This window comes from Panthera tigris, chromosome C2, assembly GCF_018350195.1.
Source record: "Panthera tigris isolate Pti1 chromosome C2, P.tigris_Pti1_mat1.1, whole genome shotgun sequence".
NCBI lineage: Eukaryota > Metazoa > Chordata > Mammalia > Carnivora > Felidae > Panthera > Panthera tigris.
Genome location: NC_056668.1, coordinates 132936924 through 132960684, shown reverse-complemented (window position 1 = coordinate 132960684; position 23761 = coordinate 132936924). Strand labels below are relative to the sequence as shown.

The 23761-nt window shown below is 41.4% G+C and overlaps 1 protein-coding gene and 1 long non-coding RNA gene across 6 annotated transcripts in view; one reads left to right on the top strand and one right to left on the bottom strand.

Annotated features, from left to right (window-relative positions):
• PLCL2 (phospholipase C like 2) overlaps window positions 1-23761 on the bottom strand; it is a 194259-nt gene that overhangs the window by 74950 nt on the left and 95548 nt on the right. The window lies entirely within an intron of this gene.
• On the top strand, window positions 22036-23582 carry LOC122241973. Its single transcript, XR_006222086.1, has 2 exons — window positions 22036-22202; window positions 23401-23582. It is a non-coding gene; the product is annotated as an uncharacterized LOC122241973 (long non-coding RNA).

The following is a 23761-nucleotide window of genomic DNA, read 5'->3' as shown; positions in this document are numbered from 1 at the left end:
GTCAATGCCACACCTCTGTGTGTATTTTAAGTTCTTTCCCTGTGCAGACAGACACTTTTAGTATTTTCTTTACATGCTCAAATGACCTCAAAGCCTCTTTCACAATTTTCACAATTTTAACCTAAAACATGCTACTGTCTTTCAGGAGGTACGTGAAATATTTGATAAATTTTCAGTAAGTCATTATATTCATACATAGGGAAATAGACATGGAGATTGAGATAATATAACTTCCGTGGCAATAAAGAAAAGAGCATGAAAAATATTATACAAAGGCAATTCTAACTTTCCTGCTCTGGAAAGAATCTATTTTGAGTAAAACCTCTACATTTTAGAAAGTGATTATGCTATTCTCTGCATCTGCAATTTAAAACCACTCTTATTTTTTGACTACCTATACTTCCAAAAGCAATTTGCAGAAGGTAATTAAACTTAAACTTTAAATCATATGGGTATCATTTCCCTCAAAGTTTCAAAATGAACCATAGAGGCTTTTGTGATCTAAATGCCAAGATAAAACGTAAAAGCCACAAGGCAGAGTATTTCTTTGCAATTGAATCCTCAGAACAATAAAGTGCAAAAGACATAAAAACTGTGGCAATTGTATCCATAAGATGCATTGTATCATAGCTGTTCCAAATCCCTAAAGCATAGACTGCCTTCTATCTATTCAAGCAAGTTGGCATGAAATTAAATTTGTAATCAGCCATGCATAAGGGCACGAAACAAATGTATAAATTTCTTATTTTTCAGAATAAGGATTGTCTTTACCTTTAAAAACACACATGTACCTTCAGTAAAGACAACACAGTAACTAAGTAAGGGAATTTTATAGTCTTTGTAAATTATATCTCTAGGTGCCACTAGTAAAAAGAAGTCACAAAGATAAATGGAGGTGCTTATCCATTTATCCATTAAGAATACATATAGCATTTCCTCAACATTGTAATCTTTTATTCTGTCAGTTACAACATATTGATTCTAACTTACTACAATTGATACATTTCAAATTCATAGTTTTCTTTGTTATTAAGACAAAAAGGCCAAATTGCAAAGCACATTAATAACATTCTTCTGTGCTCACACACCCTCATCTGTGGGATAGGCAGGAACTTAAACACCATACTTGAAGCTTTAAAAACATTGCTTTGCTTTTCACAAGCCAGCCAGGTTTTGATTGGTGAGTTCTGATCATCCACTGTAGACACACGAACGTGATGGTCACCCAAATACAGGCTGATGTAATGACAGCAAGGACCTCCCTCACCAGAGACTTTCCTGTCTCTTCTTCCCCCTCTATCTGCTGTTGCCCAGAACCATCCTGTCCTCTCTAGAGCGTGCCAAAGCCTCCTTCCTCCCTGACAGATGAAGCTATTAGGAAACACGACAGAGGCATGTGCTTGCTCAGAGACCAAAAAGGAGAACAGGTGTGTGAGCTTGCCCTCACCAGCGGGTGGACCAGAATCACTGGCTGGAAAGAACCGGAAGATGTGAAGGCAGGCCAGTCCCCTCTGGCCAAGAGTAAGGAAAGAGAAGGACAGAAGTCCTTGTGTGGGAGGGGAGGACAACTGAGGTTCAATGGCAGGAGATCCAGGCCCCCAACTTGCCCGAGTCCCAGAATCTTTACCTCACACCTACTCACTTCTACTTGGCTTTCACTTTTCAGTCCAGCAGTGATCAAGTACAGTTCACTCTTGACCAACGTGAGGGTTAGGGGCACCAACCCCCCACACAGTTGAAAAACCCATGTATAACTTTTGATGCCCCAAAAACTTAACTGTTCATAGCCTACTACCGACCGGAACCTTATCCATAACATAATTGGTTGATTAATAAAACATATTTTACATGCTATATGTATTACATACTATATTCTTACAACAAAGTAAGCCAGAGGAAATGTTATTAAGCAAAATGTCAGGAACAGAAAATACATTTACAGGACTAGATTGTATTTATTGACAAAAAGTCCATGTGTGAGGGGCCTCACACATTCAAATCCACGGGGATCAAGGGTCAGCTGTATTGCATCAGTATCAGACCTGGAATCTATTTGCTGTGTTGTCTCTTAAGGTGAGCTGAATTTAACGGTGAAAAGTTATCAAACCATATTGCTACATATATAGTCTTTTTACCTAAAGAAAACAACATGCATATAACTTCCATGCACTAATCACCTAACACCAGAGGGAAAAAACACAAGTTTCTGCCGAGATGGAGGTGCCTCAAACTACTTTTAAAAAGAGCTGGCCCCTATAAGTCCTCACCATCTAAAGCTTCTGAGTGGTCAGAGAGAATGCAAATTTGGCCCATTGGTGGATTTCTGCTATCAGCACTTATTAACACCAAGAGAAGGAACATAAGACAAATGTTCAGTCTGGAGGAAAATCGGCTTCCAAAAAACCCACCTCTACATCCACCCTGAAACGCTGAATTCTACATAAAGGCAGTGATGTCAGTGTGGGGATGGGGGCAGGACATAACAGAACGAAGAAGGGGAGGCAGTAGGGAAACTAAGCAGCCGTTTGTCCCTCCAGTTTGAGTCAAGTTATTGAATTTCATTTATAAATAACATTAAAGAAAGACCTGAGATCTTTATGTTGATTGAAGGGGGCCTAGGATTAAAGAGAGTTAAGAAACACCAGGTTAAAGAAATGTCTATCCTTAAAAAAAGAAAACAAAACACCCCCAGAAACAACTTGAGACCCCTTAAAGGAGCACAGCAAGGCCTGGTCTTTCTTAAGCTCAGTAACAATAACCCTGAATTGAAGGAATAAGTCACGCTGGGCACATCAGAGTTACCTTGCCAAGGTTTTTCATTCATTGTTAAAACTTTGATGTGCTCTCCAAGATGAGCAAAAAAGGAAAAAAAAAAAAAGGGATGTAGAGCGAAGTCGGTCACTTTGAAGGTCATTTTATACAATCAGATGGATTGAAAGGAATAAAAGAAAAGCTAGGTATGGTCAGATGTTGCTTCCCACTCACGTGGAAGTCCTCTTACTGCAAATAACAGAAAGCTGCTTGGCCCATGGATTCTTCTCCTTGCGGGTTCCCTCTCCCATGATGCCCTCTACTGTATTACCAAGAGTTCACCCTGACCCAACTTTGGCAAGGAGTCTATGAGGGCACAGATCAGCTTATGGCTTGGGAACCTATAGGTGACTTGAAAGTCACCCATGTGACAAAGTACAAGTTAAGATGACAGCTTAGAGGGCCACCTGGGTGACTCAGTCGGTTTAGGACTCGACTTTGGTTCAGGTCCTGATCTCGCAGTTCATGAGTTTGAGCCCCGCATTGGGCTCTGTGCCGACAGTTTGGAGCCTGGAGCCTGCTTTGGATTCTGTGTCTCCCTCTCTCTCTCTCTCTGACCTTCCCCACTCGCACTCTGTCTCTTTCTCTCTCAAAAACAAACATTAAAAAAAAAAAAGTTGATAGCTTAAAATGTGGAAAGCCAAAGCCAAGAGAGAACATCACTCCTACCATAACAAGAAAAAGCCAGACTATCTGTAAAATCATGTTTTCTTCTATTCATCAGAGAACTGTGGTCACAAAGCAACCAAGTTTGGAACTGAATCCCAAAGAGTGACAAGCCCTTCCAAGGAGAGACAAGACATAGAAACTGTTTCATGTTTGACAGATCATGGAGGAAGAGGCCACCAGGGAGGCCTGTGAGAGGTCCGCTAAAATTTTAAGGAATTCATAAAGGCCAAGTGTGGGCTAGTATATCAGTGTAGAGTAACCAGGAGTCCCAGACACGGGGAGAGTTTGTACTCATTTTTAAGCCTTCTTCATGGGTGCTCCTGAAAAAGATGGGGGGGCGGGGAGGGCAAGAGAGAGAACCCCTCTCCAGGTCACAGGCAATTAAAACTGCCTGTTTCCCCAACTACCCTACTATATTGAAGCAAAAGCTTTACACCCCTGAGGGAAGAGCAGCAAGCCGTCTTTCTCCTAGGTCCACTGGGGGAAGGGTAGAAGCAAAATCCATCTATCTCTAAAGCCAGGCAAAGCTCTACTGCCCCAAGGGATAGGAGAACCTCTTGGACTTAGAAGCCTGCACCAATAAAAACAGAACCTGACTACCACCAGAAGAGGGGCAGAAAACTGTCTCCTGCCCAGACTCAGCACAGATACTCCCTTCTATGGGAAGCAGGGCAGGAATGCTGACAAGGTCCCAGCCCTGATGCACAGGAGCAGAGGGCTGCCTAATATTGAAACGAGACCAGGAGGACCAACAACTCCCCCAGACTCCCCCAGAAGCCCAGCACCGAGTAGCAGGCAGTGTACCATGGAGGAGGGGTAAGAACATGGAGAGAGATCCCTTTCTCACACAGACTTTGTAGATGAAAGCTGAGCACAGAACAGGAACAATGAGTAAACCCTTTGGGACCCCAGCCCCCACCTAAACACAAGGTTATGGTGGCCCGCTGGTGGAGAAATGTAAAGTCAGTGGTACACTGAAGGTAACAATGGCAACTCAAAATACAAAACCAGCTCAATTATGGACTAGATTGGCTTAACTTCCCCGACACTAATGACCCAGAAGAGGAAGAGGCATGTTCATTTCTCAGCATAAGTACTCTTTACCTCAGTCTTTATTAAACATGATGCCTAGCATTCAATCCAAATTACAGGACACACACACACACACACACACACACACACACACACACACACACCCCACATTACCCTCTACCCAAGACAGGTCACAATCAAGCTGCTGAAAAACAAATACAAAAAGAAAAAATTTTTAAGTTATATACAGAGGAATATACATCAGAATTATGATCCAGATGGATTACAGGTAGTCCACTTACATCTAACCACAGGGCATCTACCTGACCCAGCTTGCTAAGGTACTCCATGTAATGAATAGTTTTCGAAAGTTATTCCCTTTTAAAGGACTGTAGTCCCTAAATTCTCCTGTGCTTCCACCAACAAAGGTGTCCTTAAGCTATGGGTAGGTCTCTGAAGGGTCGGTCACAGGTGGGTTTCAGAGGCCCCAAAAGACTGTGATTGGATTCTGAAAGTGATATGCAAGCCCATCCCTCTTCCTCTTAAGAGGTTTAGAATCATGGCCCTTACTTTTTAAAAAAAAATTTTTTTTATGTTTATTTATTTTTGAGAAAGAGGGAGAGACAGAGTGCGAGCAGGGGAGGGGCAGAGAGAGGGAGACACAGAATCCGAAACAGGCTCTGGGCTCTGAGCTGTCAGCACAGAGCCCGACGCAGGGCTTGAACTCACAAACCGCGAGATCATGACCTGAGCTGAAGTCGGTCGCTCAGCCAGCCGACTGAGCCACCCAGGCGCCCCATCATGGCCCTTATTAACATAAGCTTCCAGAGGCAAAGAAAGAGATGATCATTTTCTAAAAATGAATGTCAACCTTAAATGTTAAAGGCAAAGGATATGTGTTTTTTAGGGTTGTCAAGGAAATTTTAAGGCTCTCCAAAAGAGAAATGACAAACTGAGAGACAAGAAAGCAAAAGAAAACTACATAATTCATGGATAGAAGTAACAGAATTTTACTAACAAAAACAGCAAAGTCAGTCAATCATAGAGTTCTTATTCATAGCTGTGAAACGGTTTTCTTTATTCCAAGGTAGAACAAAATAATCCAACAGTTTATAAACTTTTTAGTTTACGAGTTACCCACAGAAATACTATGAGCCACAAGATGTGAGCTAGTATTGCATATTCTCTATGCCTCCATTTCCCACTTGTACAATAGAGATTAAAAAAAATACCTGTGTCCCCCATGTGTTATTTATAGTATCTACCTCATAGGGTTCTTATAATGGATAAGTGAGTTCATAGTTGGAAAGTGCTCTAAATGCTGTCTGAAGGTTTGTACCTTCTTTATTGCTGCTCAATAAATACATTTCAGGCTGAAATTATTTCTTCATGAAATAAAAATAAAAAGAACACTATCATAAATGTACAATTGCAATACTCTAATCACTTAGAATTTGTTGAAAGTTAGTCCCATTCCAGACAAACAGAATGAGCACATTTCCCCTCTGGGTCTTTTTTAACTAAGGTTACTAGTTAATGCTACTTGTGGGACCCAGTGGATGTCATGCCCAAGACATACTGGGAAACTGTCAAAGGCAGCCAGGTGCCCTCTTAGAATAAAGCTTCAACAGGTTGCACCACGACATTCATAGCAATGATCCCCATAATATTTTTGTCTAAAAACTAATCAAATGACTTCACTCAAAGCATTTTCTGATAAGAATTATTCAGGTGATTCCTTCTACCTCATACTCCCATACCATAATATTTCCTACAGTGTTCAAAATAACTCCATGCAAAGAAAACACATTTCCAATTCCTGTAAAATGAAGTTTTCAAGGTCAGGTTAAAGCTTCCAAATCATTTGATGTAATGGTTTACACCTGCTCTGAAAAGAATAGGGTCTTTAATTATGAAATCAGAGGATCACAATGGAATACAATTATTTTCATGAAAATACTCTTTTTTAAATTTTTAAATTTTTATTTATTTTTGAGATGAGAGGGAGGGGCAGAGAGAGGGAGATACTGAATCCAAAGCAGTCTCCAGGCCCTGAGCTGTCAGCACAGAGCCCGAAGCAGGCTTGAACCCATGAACCGTGAGATCATGACCTGAGCCAAACTCAGATGCCCAACCGACTGAGCCACTCAGGCACCCCACGACAATACCCTTTTGGTGAAACACATTCACTGCCACTGAAATAGGTATTCAAAGTAAATTTACAAAACCATAATGTACGTCTGTGTCCAATGTAAATTGCAATAACGTCTATTGGTTTTCTCCAGTAATGAAAAACTTAATGGTGAGCACGGAGCTCCTATGAACTAAATAAGCGCTACTTTACATTCCAGTGAAAATACTGATCCTAATGAATCTTAATTTATGATCTGTAATAATGGTCCTTAAGTGGCCCACTTTGGTGTGAAAACTGTCAATGTTTCCCAACTGTGTATATGGTAATTCCTTATTCAGCACACTATAAAGCCTGCTGACTTCCCATACTACCGAGCTATTTCAAGATGTGGTTACATAACTTTAATTGTTAATAACTGTTTGGTAAATCATACTGAATTTTAAAAGCCATGCAAGTTGAATCATATAACATGTAATCTTAGCTGCAAATACAATTGATTCTAGGCATAACTCCTCAAATCACAATTTTCTACCTAAATTGTGCTGGTTCTTCAGTATTTCAGGATAGCATAGGAGGAAGAATTTCTTTTCCTCACTTCTTATCCTTAAATCTATCATTGCTTGGCATCAAGGGGAGATGACGGACATCCAGGGGTAGTCAGGATTCAGAAGGAAAGCTTCAGGGGCTTCCTGGCTGGCTCAGTTGGTACAGCATGTGACTTGATCTCGGGGTTGTGAGTTCAAGTCCCAGGATGAGTGTAGAGATTACTTAAAAATAAAATCTTAAAAAAAAAAAAAAAGGAAGGAAGGAAGGAAGGAAGGAAGGAAGGAAGGAAGGGAGGAAGGAAAGCTTTGCAGAGACCAGTAAGCAGGCAGGGCTTCTGCCTTGGGGCCACACCCACCACAGCAAAGGAGGCGCAGTAGGTCTTGCAGTCAGAAGTGTTAGTATTTCCACAATTATTTTAGAATTAAATTTTAAAAGGAAAACTGCTTCACGGACAATTTACTACACAATCATCTTGTTTATTATTTCCTATCTTATTTTATAGGAAAAACAAACTTCTTCCTGGGGCTTTTTTTAATCCAATGTTTTATCTGCATATGAAATTAGTGTATGTGAACAATTAGATCAGAAAAAAAAGAAACAAAATAATGAATCACATAAAAGGGAAACCTTACTTTCTACAAAATATTCTTTTAAGTTCTGAGCCATTCATGCGGCTATACTCGCCCAGCCCTCAATGCCGTCTCTTCCCCAAACTCATACAGTAGAGTCTCTACCCTATTATTTAACACTTAATTATAGTCTTATTCATTTCTCTAATTGTTTCATGTGGGTTAGCCTTATCTCCTCAAGCGGAAAATGAACTTTTTGAGGAAATGGGCTATGTCTTATATTCTCCAGCCCTGGGCTGGATCAACGCTGGCAGTCAGAATAGTAACCCCTTATGAGGACCTGGTAACCTCAACGATAAAGGGATCAACTCAACAAGAGGATGTAACATTTATAAATATTTATGCATCTGACATAGGAGCACCTAAATATACAAGGCACATATTAGCAGACCTAAACAGAGAAATACACAGCAATACAATAATAGGAGGAGACCTTAAAACCCCACCTTCTTCAATAGATAGATCATCCAGAAAGAAAATCAGTAAAGAAACACTGGCCTTAAGTGACATGTAAGACCAGATGAACTTAGCAGATATGTACACAACATTCCATCCAAAGGCAACAGAGTACACATTCTTCTCAAGCGCAGATGGAATGTTCTCCAGGATAGATCATGTTAGGTCACAAAATAAGTCTTAAAAATTTATGAAGACTGACATCATATCAAGCATCTTTTCTGACCACCCTGGTATGAAATTGGAAATCAATCACACAAAGAAAACTGGAAATTCACAAGTACGTGGAGATACAATAAAATGCTACTGAACAACCAGTGGGTCAAAGAAGAAATGAAAAAAAATACCTTGAGACAAATGAAAATGGAAACACAACATACCAAAACATACGGATGTGGCGAAAGCAGTTTAAGAGGGAAATTACAGCAATAAATACCTACATTAAGAAACAAGAAAAATCTCAAATAAACAACCTGAGTTTACCCTCAAGGAACCAGAAAAAGAACTAAGCCAAAAGTTGGTCAAAGGAAGGGAATAGCAAAGATCACAGGGGAAATAAATGAAATAGAGATGAATAAGACAATGGGAAAGATCAATGAAACCAGGAGTTGGCTTTTTGAAAGGATAAACAGAATAGACAGACCTGTAGCTAAAGAGAGAGAGAGGACTCAAAATAAAAAATGGAAGAGGAGACGTTACAACTGAAACCAAAGAAATGCAAAGGAAGGGTATGTTAATTCTTCTTTAAATGTTTGGTAGACAGAACTCACCAGTGAAATCATCTGCTATTGGTCTGTTCTGTGTTGAGAGACTTTCACACCAATTTTAAAGCACTTACTTTTCAAATTTATTTTATTTATTTTTTTTGGAGGGGGGTAATACCTGAAGTAGATGTTTTTTTTAATATGAAATTTATTATCAAACTGGTTTCCATACAACACCCAGTGCTCATCCCAACAGGTGCCCTCCTCAATGCCCATCACCCACTTTCCCCTCTCCCCCATCAACCCTCAGTTTGTTCTCAGTTTCCAAGAGTCTCTTATGGTTTGCCTCCCTCCCTAACCTTTTCTTTTTTCCTTCCCCTCTCCCATGGTCTTCTGTTAAGTTTCTCAGGATCCACATAGGAGTGAAAACATATGGTATCTATCTGTCTTCCTCTGTATGGCTTATTTCACTTAGCATAACACTCTCCAGTTCCATCCACGTTGCTACAAAAGGCCGTATTTCATTCTTTCTCATTGCCACGTAGTATTCCGTTGTGTATATAAATCACAATTTCTTTATCCATTCATCAGTTGATGGGCATTTAGGCTCTTTCCATAATTTGGCTATTGTTGAAAGTGCTGCTATAAACATTGGGGTACAAGTGCCCCTATGCATCAGCACTCCTGTATCCCTTGGATAAATTCCTAGCAGTGCTATTGCTGGGTCATAGGGTAGATCTATTTTTAATTTTTGGAGGAAACTCCACACTGTTTTCCAGAGCGAAAGCACTTACTTTTTTAATAGTGCTTTTTGTACACTGTGCACATGCTTTTATTATTGAGCATGCCTGTAAGATGTGTTTGTTTATTAAATACATGTGCTAGCTACTAACAGATTGTGTATGCTAGAAAACATTCACAAAATTAAACTGAAGTTCTAATATTTTCTTCCAGGCTTACCCAACTTGGCAACTGCTACTCCAAACCCTGAGTCCCAAGTTCAGTGCTAAGGGCCAGCAGGCTCTGGAGGCCCCTCCCCTGCTGTGCAGCTCTCAGCCCTAAAAACCTTACAGGACTTCTCAGATCCCGAGTCTCTATTTCACAGAGCTGGTCCTGGCTGAGGTCAGTGGTCTGTGGCTCCCCTTTCTTCTTGCTCTTCATCCAGACAAACTCTGGACAGATCCTTCAAACACCCTAACTCCTTCCTGTTCCTGGTGAGTCTGCCCTCTACTACTCATTCCACTCTGCCTTCCAGGAAGAAGGAATGCCTAGTATAAAGACCCTGAGACCCATATGAACTTGAGTACTCCAGCACACAAAGGAGACCAGTGTGGCTGATGTGTAGTTAGCTGGGTAAGACTGGAAGGGGATGAAACCACAGAGAGGCAGATGCTAGATCTTGCAGAATCTTACAGGAAGGCACTGGATTTCATTCCAAGGACAACTTCTTAAAGAAGACTGCTGTGGTCTCATTTGGCCTTTTAACATAGGGCCAAGTGGACAGTAGTTGAGGATGAGGTAAAAGCAGAGAGACAATCACAGCACCCCACATGTGGGACGATGGTAGCTGGAGTCACAGTGGTGACAGACACAGAAAGAGGAGGATGGCTTCACAATGTCAGTGACAGAGCTGATGACACCGGCTAATGGACTGGAGGCAGCACGTGAGAAAATGGAAGAATCTAAGACAGCTGCCAAGTTCCTGGCTCAGCGAAATGGTACACAATGGTGACATCTAATTAGATGGGAATATTGAGGGATAGTTTAGGGGCCTGAGGACTGAAAGGAAAGTAGGAATAAAGACAGTAAGTGTGGTTAACTCCATGAAGAAGGTAGTTAGAGGGAGAGAAAGAGTTTATTCACACCAGAAACCATAGAGCAGTTTTCTATGCTGAAGGGATTCACCCAGTAAAGAAGGGAAATTAACAATGCAGGAGTAAGAGAACATGTCTCTAAAGGAGCAAAGTCCTCTGGGAAAGCAAGAGGAGATGAGATTGTCATTAGCTTCCCCCAAGGGGTGACTTTTGAGCTGGATCCTGATGGAAGATGAAAAGGAAGGGAAGGCTAATCAGAGGGAACAGCATATGCAAAGAGACAGGAAAGAGCCTACAAGGTTTGAAGCCGCTCATGGGGCCTGGGAGCAACGGAAAGGGAAGCAGGCCAGAGGAGGCTGGATGTGAGTCAGCAACTCCTCTGAGAAGGCCTCCCAAGCTTGGGAGTGCACGCTACTGTGCCACAGACAGAAAAAATACAAATATGTGCAAATATTTGATATCATACGCATTTTTCCTGTGTGTGCAAATACAACTCACCACCTGTTTTAAAAGGTCAACAAATGAAAAAGGCCCCATTTGTTTTACAACTTTAGAATCACCAGTCCATTTATGTAGGCATTTATTTTATTTCTGCCTTAACAGTCTAATAAAACTGAGCTCAAGGATATATCATGTTTACATGTTATACAGTTTATCAACCCCCCTGAATGAATGAACTCAAAGGTTACTACTTCAAACACCAGACAGAAACTTGCAAACTTCTAAAATAACTTTCAAACGGTCAACAATTATCTCAAAATGTTATATAGTACACATTGTTACAGTCCAATTTTTTTTTTAATTATTGAACATCCTTAAAATTAAAGTCAATTCCACACCTACCACTCTTCTCCTTAGAGGTGTTATATGCAAATAAAAGATTTTCTAACACAAATATCGGCTGGAATGGCACAGATATGCCTTCACAACTTTTGTGTCTACTTGATACACAGCAATGACATATACACTTTATGTCAGGGCCATAGTAAGGCTTTTTAAAATTTTTTTATTAAAAGCCACACTTGGGTTAAGAAATCAATAAAAATGCCAATGCCTAGCTGGCAGGAATCCGTAAGACTCGAGCGATTAGCCTACAGCATTTGCAAAGCAGAGCAGTGCCAATTTGGATTGCAGAAGGTCCGGTTCTGCCATCTTCCTGAATCACCGTATACCCTTTTAAAACCACAAGTCCCTTCCAGATTAATTAGCTCATCAAACTAAAATGAAAAGCAGTTTTAAAAACCAGTAAAATCTCATCATTAATGCATCTTAAATGGTCGATGCGGCCAGTGACCAAAGCAATTCAACTGCTTCAGTGAAATCCTGTGTCACCATTTCCAGCCCTCACTGCTATGGGACTTGGCTACTGAGAGAAAAGTACAAGTGATTCCATATGCAGCGGGTACGAAACTCATTCTAAATACAGCTTCCTAAACCTGGCTCATATTTTAAACAATACAACGCAGAAGACGCTGTTAATAGGGGTCTCTACACTATTTTGTACAGAACATAAAATCAGGAAGCTCAGGCAATCTTACAAAGTACATACCACATATAACTCTTGGTTTTGAGGGTTGGAACTAGAAAGGCTTTTCATTAATATGTTTCAGGATTCTGGTGTGAAAATGAAATATAGGCATTTATAAGGAATGCTTAGCTTTTCTACAAAGGTATGACAGCTGACCCTTGAACAACACAGGTTTGAACTGGGCAGGTCCACTTATATATGGATTTTTTTTTACAGGGCAGTATTATAAATGTATTTCTCTTCCTTTTGATTTTCTTAAAAACCTTTTATTTTCTCTAGCTTCCTTCACTGTAAGAATACAGTATATAATACTTATAAAAATATGTATTAATCAACTGTTTATGTTATTGGTAAGGTCAAGAGTAGACTATTAAGTTTTGGGGGAGTCAAGTTATATGTGGATTTTCGACCATGCAAGGGGGTCAGTGGCATAACCTGTGTTATTCAAGGGTCAACTGTATAATGTAAAAGGTGAAAGACTGATGTGATCTAAAGAGAAATCAGAGTATCAATTGTATAATGTAAATTTAAAATACCATTTATTTCATTAAACTTATCCAGGAGTAACAACAAGGACTAATTCTAAGCCTACCTGCAAACCAATTACAAAAGCCCTTCTAAACAGGATGCCATCCTTATTCCAGGAATCAGACTGATATATCCACTAACATTCTCCTCCTCCTCCTCCCCCTCCCCCTCCCCCTCCTCCTCCTCCTCCTCCTCCTTCTTCTTCTTTTTAATTTTGAGAGAGAGAGAGTGGGCACGAGTGGGAGATGGGCAGAGAGAGACAATCCAAGCCCAGTGGGGGGCTGGATCCCACAAACCGTGAGATCATCACCTCGGCCAAAACCAAGAACCGAACACTTAACTGACTGAACCACTCAGGCGCCCCTACCCACTTCTAAACAGTGCTTGAATTTCTGAGAGTGCAGAAGCTGACCTTCTGTCCACCATGCAACTCTGCACTGACTCGCCAAGGCCCCAGCTTCTTGCAGGGAAGACTTTCAGGGAAAGAGTACTGGGGAATGAAGCAGTGCCCCCAACAGACGCCTCCAACAGAAAGGTGAAGGCACAGGCCCCCAGCACCCATAGACCACCAGTAATTAGATTTTATTCCCCCAAGGTAGAGTGACATCTAAACTGGGACACTTCTGAGAATCAAAGTGAGAATTACTAATAAATACGCCACAAAATCAGGGGCTGTCCTGGGCAAACTGAAACATACAGTCACCTTACTTGAAAGTGACCTTATTACTAACATGTTAAGTCCTTACCAAGTGCCAGGCACTGCAGAGTCAGGTATAACCAAAGTACAATGTCAGCTAACAGACGTTCGCAGGCCAACCGGTAGACAGGCAGGCTGGCTGTTTGGTCTGTCTGGATGCTCCCAACCTTGTCCAGTGTGAGAGCCCCTCCTACCCAGGCCAGGAATCCACCTGTAGGTGTTTGTGAGGTGTGGCTTAGTCTTGCTGCCTTGAACCAGGGGACAGCCAGCCATGTGGACCTTTGGGCACCGTGACCTAGTCCTTATAGCTGCTTCTTCCTTACTTCTGAAGTTGCTCCAGTTCTCCCTACTCAGCCCCTACGTAGCCCAGTCTCCGGCTTGCCTGGCTAGAACTGAGTCCTTGCCCAGCTACCCTGTGATCTGCACTGACCTTGCTGGGAGCACAATGAGACCCTCACCTGCCCAGAGTTCTATTCTCCCGTGACTCCCAGGAGGTGCAGCCCTACAGGCACCGGCTTGGGCTCACCACTTACCCTTGGACGTTGCAATTCAGATTCCTCTGAATTTGCAACCCCTGCCTCTTCCACAGTCTGGCCTTCCTGCAAATCACACAGCATTGCCTGTGTAGCCCACAAAAGGAGAAGCAACATACAAATGGGGACTAGGATCTTCTGGAGGTGACTAACAGAGGCGCGAGTAATCACTGTAGAGAGCAGGCAATGTCAGGGAGCCCTTCACAAAGGGGATACAATTGACAGGAGGGGATACCGGAGGTGGGGTGTGAGTTCTTGAAGCCAAGCAAGGAAGTGAGGTGTGAGGCAGGGTAAAGGAACTGATGGTTGGGCTATTCCAACTGACCACAGATTAGTTCTTCTAGAGATCAAATCGTGCCTCCCCTCCCCTTCAAAATATGCATGTGTAATGCAGCTCTCATTTTAAATCAAGACAAGAATATATTATATACATCACCATCATATGTGTGACCATTGACAATCCAGGACTCTATCCAGCCAGCTCACAATTCAACTCACCAAGTTCAGAAGCTCTTCGTAAGGTTGGTCCATTGAGTCTATGGCTCATGGCAATTAAGAAATGCATCTCAAACTTAGATTAGCAAAAAGTTTATCTTTTAACCTGATTTGATGCAACTCCCCTCCTCCCCCAAGCCAATATGATGCAAGACTCACTTGGGTTTACTGGAAATTATAATGGCAATATAGAAATCACATTTTATCCTCTGGAAAGAGGAATTTTAGCTGAACCATGTTTATTCCAATTATACATTTGTTTTTCAAGTAATTTAGTTGTGCTTCTAAAAGCATTACTATAGAGCAGTTTTTAATTTAATAAGACTAAAACTTGAGACCGAGGGCTTTTCAGAATAAGATGGGGCTAGAAAAGGGAAACATCAATGCTCTACATGGCCTGTATCAGCTCCCTGTGGGCAGTCCCACTCACTTTTGGGCCCCCTACCTCTGGATAAAATGGGAAGTGCCCTTGATGTAGATAATATAATGAATTTTCTTTATGAATTAATTGTGAGAGGAGAAAATTCCAAAAAGAATGAAAAGAATGACGTGTGGAGAGTGACTCAGAATAATCCGTGGCGGCTCGCAGAGTTAAGGGAGACAGTCAGGACCTCATTCATCCTCACGTGCCACATTCCTACACATTTTAGGCCACACGGTAACTACTGTCCACCTTAGCCACAGTTGTTCCACAGACGGAGGGTGGTGGCCAACCTTTGCTGAGCTACTGTTATGCACAGGCACTTCATAAACATGATCTCTGTGAATGCTCAACTCTGAGGCAGGACCTATCGCCCCCATTTCAGAGGTTAAATGGTTTGCCCAGGCAGACTGGTTCCTTCTTCAACCCTGTTCTACTCTGCATGGCCAGAAAGCCGGCCCTCGAGGCAGATTTCCTCAGATCCCAAGTTGGCCTGATGCCCACCAGGTTACTTCCATGAGGCTCTGGCAGAGAACTAGACCCTGGGCAGGAGGAAGGGTGAAGCTGGGTGGGTTTCCATCTTCCTCTCTCTGCAGGGGAGAGGCCAGCAGAGGCTGCATCCCCTCTGAGGTCCCCGTGGCTCCTGGGCTCAGGGACCAATCTGCTTCATCTCTCCAACCTGCATGGAGGGATGGTTTTCTGCTGTTGCTAATCGCTGGGTGGCTTCACCAATCCCCCGTTTGGCTTTGTGGTTCTTCCAGCATCTGTAACAATTCCCCAGATTAAGTTCTCAATAAAGATGCTGTTTCTTTCTGACTGGACCCTGAGTGATTCAGTGCTCAGAGTTGTAGCTGTTAAGTGCAAAGCCAGGTTCCTACCACTCTGCCAGCCAGGGCTGAGTTCTTCCAGATGCCTAGTGACTGGCTATGTGGCCTTGGAAGGTCTGTAAACTTCTTGACACCTCAGCCACTGATTTCATGACATGAGGAAAGTAATTACTTGCCCTTAATTACTGTAAAGGGCTTGGTAAGGCACGGGGGAGATACTAAATGTGAAAGCACTGCGTAGGCTGACTTGAGCAAGACTTTTACATTACTAGTCCTCAAGTCTCACTTGGCTGGGATTGCTGGACACAGAAGAAGTTTACTTGATATTGACTCCCCAGTTAATCTCATGGCTCTAAATGGCTAAAAATTACACAGAGCTGGGGTGCCTGGGTGGCTCAGTCAGTTGAGCATCCGACTTCAGCTCAGGTCACGATCTCACGGCTCGTGAGTTGGAGCCCCTCATTGGGCTCTGTGCTGACAGCTCAGAGCCTGGAGCCTCCTTTGCATTCTGTGTCTCCCTCTCTCTCTGCCTCTCCCCCGCTCTCTCTCTCTCTCTCTCTCAAAAATAAACATTTAAAAAGCTTTAAAAAAATTACACAGAGCTGCCTTCTAAGAGCTCACTGGGAGCTGACAAGCACTTTGTCCTCATAAAGAGAGGGAAATCGGTTGGCCACGGCGTCCGCGGCTTCCACAGGTATCTGGCATCTGGTCACCATGGACTGGGGCTGGCATCTGGACCACCACTTCCCGTGTTACTGATCCTGGCCCGCTGCTTTTGAAACATGGACTAGATAACAGTGCCTGCTTCCTAGAACTGTTGCTCGGTATTAAACAATGTAGAAATTAAATCATATAGAAATGCCTACTGAAGTTCTTGACACTGTCAGTAAATGTCAAATGTAGTCAATGTATTTGATCTTATCACTACTATTCTTATTAGCAGCACCATCATCCTCTCCTATGACAAGCATTTTACAAGGGTCTGATGCGAGCTTTCTCTTCTGCCTGTATTATTCCCAGATAAGCAGCAGCCTCAGATGCCTGCTTTCCTGGACATCTGCACGCACATCAAGCAGTCATCATTACATATGGGAAGGATGGCTCTCCTTCCCACCCCTGCCTCTTCCCTTTTTTTTCATTTCTATTCTAAGCACTTGGGAATCTTGGTTTCCCTATTTTTTTTTGTATCATACTGTGACAGAAACAAACTGTACTATCTAGCCTCGTGTTTACATAACGGGTTAAAGGGCTAATAAAAAACCGTAATACTCTGATTTCCTAACCTGTTAGTCTTTGCTATTATTTGTTGTAGTTATAAACAAGAGCATTTATGGAGAAAACACTGAATTATCTTTGGGTGATGGACATTCTCCCTTGGTGATAGCACCAGAAGAAAGTAGAGACTATATAGATCAGTGGTGTCCAAAACAGTATGAGTCACATATGTAATTTAAAATGTTTTAATTGCCGGGGCGTCTGGGTGGCTCAGTCGGTTAAGCGTCTGACTTCGGCTCAGGTCATGATCTCGCAGTATGTGAGTTCGAGCCCCGCGTCGGGCTCTGTGCTGACTGCTCAGAGCCTGGAGCCTGTTTCAGATTCTGTGTCTCCCTCTCTCTCTGACCCTCCCCTGTTCATGCTCTGTCTCTCTCTGTCTCAATAATAAATGTTAAAAAAAAAAAAAATTAAAAAAAAATGTTTTAATTGCCTTAAAGAATATAAAAAGAAACAGATGAAATAAGCTTTAATAGTTTATTTTATCTAACCCCAAATACTATCATTTCAACACATAACCAGTATAAAAACTATGAAGACACTTTGCCTTCTCTTGTCCTACTACGTCCCTGAAACCCAACACAGCATACATTCACAGCACATCTCAATTCGGACTAACCACAGTGCAGTGCTCAGTAACTACATGGGTCCAGGGCTAATGTATCAGACAGTGTAGGTCTAGACAAGGAGCTCCTTAAGGGTAGGGACCTATCACATTTTAACTCCAAATTCCTGCTGACATTTCTAGTGTGGTGCTTGCACAAAGCAAGCACTTGGCAAATTTCATCACTGATCTCGAGAATGAATGGCTGGAAAGTAGGGGCTGTCGGTCATAAATGTAAGCAAGGCCAGTATAAATTTCTTGGAAGAAATAACATTTTGTTGGTCTTACACTTTAAAACATTACAAATAAAGATCATTGCTAAAACTTCCCACAATCTTCACTCACCCTAATATCACCCCAGAAGCCACATTAATATATAAAGAGAAAGCAAAGTTAACTATCCTCCAAAAAAGAAAAATAAAGTGGGGGGGAGAGAGTGAAATAAAAAATGGCCCCAATCAGATCTTCATAACAAATAACCTCAATGAATCATCAAATACTATTTAAATGACTTCCTATGTCCAGTATTATGTAAGACACTGTAATGTATGCTTAGATACAGGCACAACTTGAAAAAGAATTAAGAACTAATATTCCAATGAGGTAATTTATGGAAATGACGAATACCTTTTTTTAAAAAAGCATACTTGACTTGAAAGTTTTTAGGGTTAACAAATGCAAATTACAGGTAGCTTTCACCTAGTTGATACAAACAAATCAACTTGCTCAGTCCCGATAACCATTAAAAAAAAAATAACTTGTACTTCCCTAAGGACACAAATTCACACTGTATAGAACTATAATACAGGTGCAGCCAAGGTTACGAAGGTAGCTCCTTTCCATCTGTGGTATAGAAATTGCATTTGCCAAATCCCTTTTGATTTGCCAGAAATTGCATTTGCCAAATCCCAGTGCTGCTGTCCATGGAAAGACTACCTGACTTTAGTCATGCATCTGGGACAGCTTCTCCATAAAATTCAACAGGCATCCCATTCCTCTCAAAAAAAGGAAATGGTAAAGCCTCAGCAAAAGTTTCATGCCTCCGCATGAAACTGCAAATATTTGGTGTATCTTCACTAAGTCTGTGAAATGAACTTCTAAGGAAAAGTCAACTAGCACTAAAGGTACTTACTTGAAAGGATGCTTTCTCTGGGGAGACAAAACAAAACAAAACAAAACAAAACAAAACAAAAAAACAAGCCTCTCCTTTACCATGACAGGACTGGTGTTTGCTATTTCTAAATACTCTTCATGACCAAATGGATTCAAAAGAAAAGGCATCTCGATGCGTCTGGCTCTATGCTAAAACTCCTGTCTGCTAGGGAAGGGGGAAGTGAGGTGATTCAACCAAGCGCAATACACTTGTGCTGAGAAGAAGCTCCATGGCCATGGTGGTTACTTTTTACCGGTAGAGAAAAGTCCTCATTTAACAGAAACTTGACTTATTCAACCTAGTAGAATTTCCGTCAGATCCCAGCCTTAACAGATTTATGGTTCTGTGGTTACTAATAAAATACCAGTGTTCAACTAGCCTTTTACATTTCCATCATCAAAATTCTCACAAAGCAGACAGCTAATGGCTTCATTTATTTGGTCAAGAACTGGCCCAATCTATTTGCTTCTTAAATTATTACATTTACTTTTCATTTTCAATCTGATTGAAAGTTGTTTGTGCTGTCTTTACATGAAAATAAAGAATGCTTTAAAAAATCTCTATAATGGCAACCTTGGAATATGTATACTTCAGAGGAAAGGAAGCAGAGAATGCATGAATCAAAATTTGTATCATTCATTTTTAAAAGCTATTTTTAGGCTTATCAGCTTACTCTTCCCAAGAAGCAGCATGTGCCTCTTCAGTCATTTAAAAAATTGTTGACATCTTCTGAATTTTATCTTGTGTCAGTTTTTCACATATTGTCCAATTTTAAACACAGATCTTTAAATTCTGTATAGCCACTTGTGCAGAGCCTGTGTTAATAAATGTCACATAGTTTTCAGTAACTCAATAATGTTGATGACAAATTTCATATTGCTGACAACCTGCTACTTGCTGAAATAATTAGTTTTCTACCTTAACTTGTGGCTTTCATCCACTCTGTAAATATTTACCTAGAGCCTGCCATGTGCCAGATGTTGCCGGGCCCTGGGTTTGCCAAGCAGAAGGCAGTCGCGGCCTTCCAGGCACTCGCAGGGCAAAGGCTGCTGTGCCTGTCTTTGAAGCCTCTCCTGCCGGGCAGTCTTCCTGCATTTCAGCAAATGTGGGAGGATGACGAGCAACGGCAGTAACAACTGACAGACTGGGTCCAAATCCTGGCCCCTCCTGCCAGTAGCTGATGACCATGGGCCACTAGATTCGTCCTCTGTAGGCCTCAGTTTTTTCATATTACAAAAGGAGAAGAATTTATTCCACAGGGTTGTTGTGAAAATGAAATCGGGAAGGAAAAGAGAAAAGAATCTGGCACTCAGAGACCCCCTGTTTTTAAAGCAAAGATAGATGAACTATAAATCTGAACCATGTACTGGTATATCAAATATTGAGGAGTTATATGCCACTGGGGTTCTCGGTAACCTGAGAGTCTGTCACCAGTTTGATTCCTGCATCCTGAGCTTCTCTGACAACTGACCTGTTTTGGGCCAATCTTTAGGTGATCATTTGCTCTTCCTCCATTAGAGCTTTAAAACCAGTTCTACCATGACCACAATGGGAGCTAAGGAACCCCTAGAGGCTGGCCCTTCCATCGATGGGGTAATTCACACCAGAAGAACTGCAGGGTCAGGAAGGAACTAACATAGTAATAAGCAGCTGTGGTGTGCCAGCCCCAGTGCTAGGTGAATCGCAAGCATTGCCTAGTGCAAACCCCACAACCACTCCTAGATGCAGGCCTTATTATCTCCTACCTTCTACGAAGAAGCCCAATACTCAGGGAAGCTAGGAAAGTTGTCCACAATGATGAACTTACAAGTAGCTCAACATCATTTCTCATGACTTCTCTTCTACTTACAGGGCCATTAAAGTCCTCAGCTTGGCAGATATCTGGCTGGTTGCTCCTTACAGCTCCTGTCACTGTTTCTGTTAGTTGGACAAGATCTCCCTCCTACAGATTAGAATTCCCTGTGTCTTGACTCCACTAACCGCTCCTATCAATATCTCCACGGTCGCTCAGGCTCACGGACAGCTTGTGACGTCACGTTTCCACGGATCACCTCATTTTTTGGTTCTCCTCCTCTTGGTCTCTCCACGGGGCTGGAATATTAAGAACGTCCCTAATGCTGATGAACACCTTTGTCCCTTTCACAAAGCTCTCCGAAATTGCCACTGGAAGCAAGCAAACACCCTTTCATGCTAACTGCCATCCGCTCTTACTAAGGGTGACTGCAGCCCACCTATGCGTCTGTACTCTGAGTAAGTGACTACAAAGAGAAAGGTGGCTTTCCATCTATTCCATGGTGAAACAGTCATCATCACTCCTCTTGGCAGTGTCCAAGCACTATAACAGAGAGGCGACAACCCTCAATCCTTTCATATATTCCCTTGTGCAGACAAAAGCACATGGAGTACACAAATTAAGCACAGGCACAGCCATGGGACTCTCAGTCCCCGAAGGAAATAAGCTAAAAATGATACTGGATTAGAATCAGAAGCCAAAGTCTCCCTCACCTCCACCCTTCAATGTTTGAATGTGTGTAAAAATGGAATATTATACTTATCAAGTATATTACTAACTTCAGGCATGAGACAGACCATGTTTATGCTAATTTGGCTTTTAGTTTAGTTTCAGTTCAACAAATAATTATTAAGCATTGTGAGCCAGGCACCGTGGAAGTATTAAAAAGCTTAAAGTATTGTGGAAATGGCAGAAATAACAATTTTAAAAGAACGTGATACGGAAGCATGCCCAGGGAGTTATGGGCACCTGGAGTGGGGCCACCATTCCCAGCCAAAATGTTTAGTTAGAGAAGGCTTCCTATGGACCCCTAAGCCTTAAAATAACTAACACACACGGAGGTCAAGTTACTACATCTGTTACTGAAGAAAAGAAGTAATTGAAGGAATTCCATAAAATCATCTCTTTGAAAATGATACAGTCCCACATCTAAAAATCAATAATGAACCCTCTTGCACTTGTACTTCTTGAAAGCAGTCAATCTCAGCTTCTTTTAAGTAATCTATTTACGCCTGAAATTGCTAGTCACGGGTCTGATTCTTAAGTCATAACCCTTAAAACATAGCTCTTCTTTTCCCCTAGTGGTGACACTCTCTTCTTTCTGACTGTCCATGTCAATTATGAATGATCATCCCTCTCAAAGACTGAAACACTGTTGAACTGAAACAAGCTCTAACACTCCTGCCCACACAGGAAGACTTATAATCTAAGAACCAGGGAAATGACTTAACAAAACCTCATTTTCCCAACATTCCAGACCTTCACAACCAATGGTAAATCTACTAAGCAAAATCAGCAGGTGGAATAGAAAGGAAGAGCCAGTGAAAATAGCTAATGGTAGGTTAGTTTTATTCTTAGAATTATTAGACATTTATTTCTTCTTTCACAAATCATAAGCTTAAAAAACAAATTAGCTCTGTTTATGTAATTCATTTCTTTTAAAAACAAGTATTAATACCTGTCAATGGGCCTTATTATTTAAGCTTTGCATATTAGAAAAGAAATACCCTGCACGCATTTAAATATGAAGACATAATAACATGGCTTTTTGCAGAAACTAGAATTATCCCATTTCCTATCTCGGTTGTAAACAACAATTTACCTAAATGGCTGAAAATAAATACTTTCATATTTTGACTGTCTTCACAATATATAGAAAAATGTAGTTTGCTTCTGACCTACAATGAGGTACAAAATCATTACATTTGAAAATGTGACTCCAAAATGCAATGGAATCCTTAGACATACGAAGGAATAAAATTCTCTCAAATGGTAATGTTACATGTCTTAGGATGCTTTTCTGGATAAAGGAGAAAAAGTCTCTATAATTAGAATGTCTCTGTCCCTATTAAAATTACCTCAGTTTAAATTAGTCATCACTAGCATTATAAATGCATGAGTCCGTGGTGGACAATTCTGGCCACATGGTTTGGTGACAGCGTAGCTATGAAGACACTTGAAGCCGTTCTCCCATGTGGGCCATCTTATTCCCACAGAAATCACTCAACACTGTTTTGAGTCATGGCCACAGACCACAAACTTATGAACTTGGTTGGGCGTTTTATAAATCCAAAGGAGAGCTGGATTAGAGACTATGGTTGGATGGCAACAAGCTCAATCCCAAACAATAAACATCCCTTCACAACAGCTCTGTGCGTACAACTAGAAGGCAAAATGCACAAGCAAAAATAGTTGTGTGGGAGGGATGAGACCTGGAGGGATTTTTCCCCCTCCAGATGTTCTTTAATATATACTTTAGATCATCTTTAAGTTAATAGGAACAATTTAAAGACCTAAAACAATACTACTGCCATGGATAAACAGCTCAAAGCAAAGACCCACTAAGGGGAGATTAACAGATTAGCATTTGCATAGAATAAAGAAATGCAGAGACAAGTAAGGACATAGCTATGTAAAAATAAAAATATACTTAAGGGTAAAGTAATTTTTTGTCATTAAATATGGAAGAATGGATTATGTTTTTAGAAACCTTCACTCTGGCTTTCTTCTTTTTATTATTTTTTTTTTTTTCCAGTAAGAAAACATGCAGCTGTTGAACAGCTTCCCTCCTTTGAGGAAAAGAACAAGAAGAAAGGGCAATGCAGCAAGAGTAGTCAATGCTGTTGACAAAGACAGTCACTTTGCCCTTCACTGAGGGGCTCACAAATCAAGGGGAAAATGAAGACACAATTGCTAGACATTAAACACTAAATTAAACCAGGTGGGTCCGGGCAACCTCTAACACTTGCTTTTCAATTCAAAATGGGTGGAAAACCCTCTGCCCAGAAGTGTGAGTTTCTGTCTTGGCTTTGGGCCACGTTTCCTGGGTTTGATAAATGTAGTAGGTGCCAAAAGCTGCACTGATGATGACAAACACCATCCCCTTCGCCCCAAAA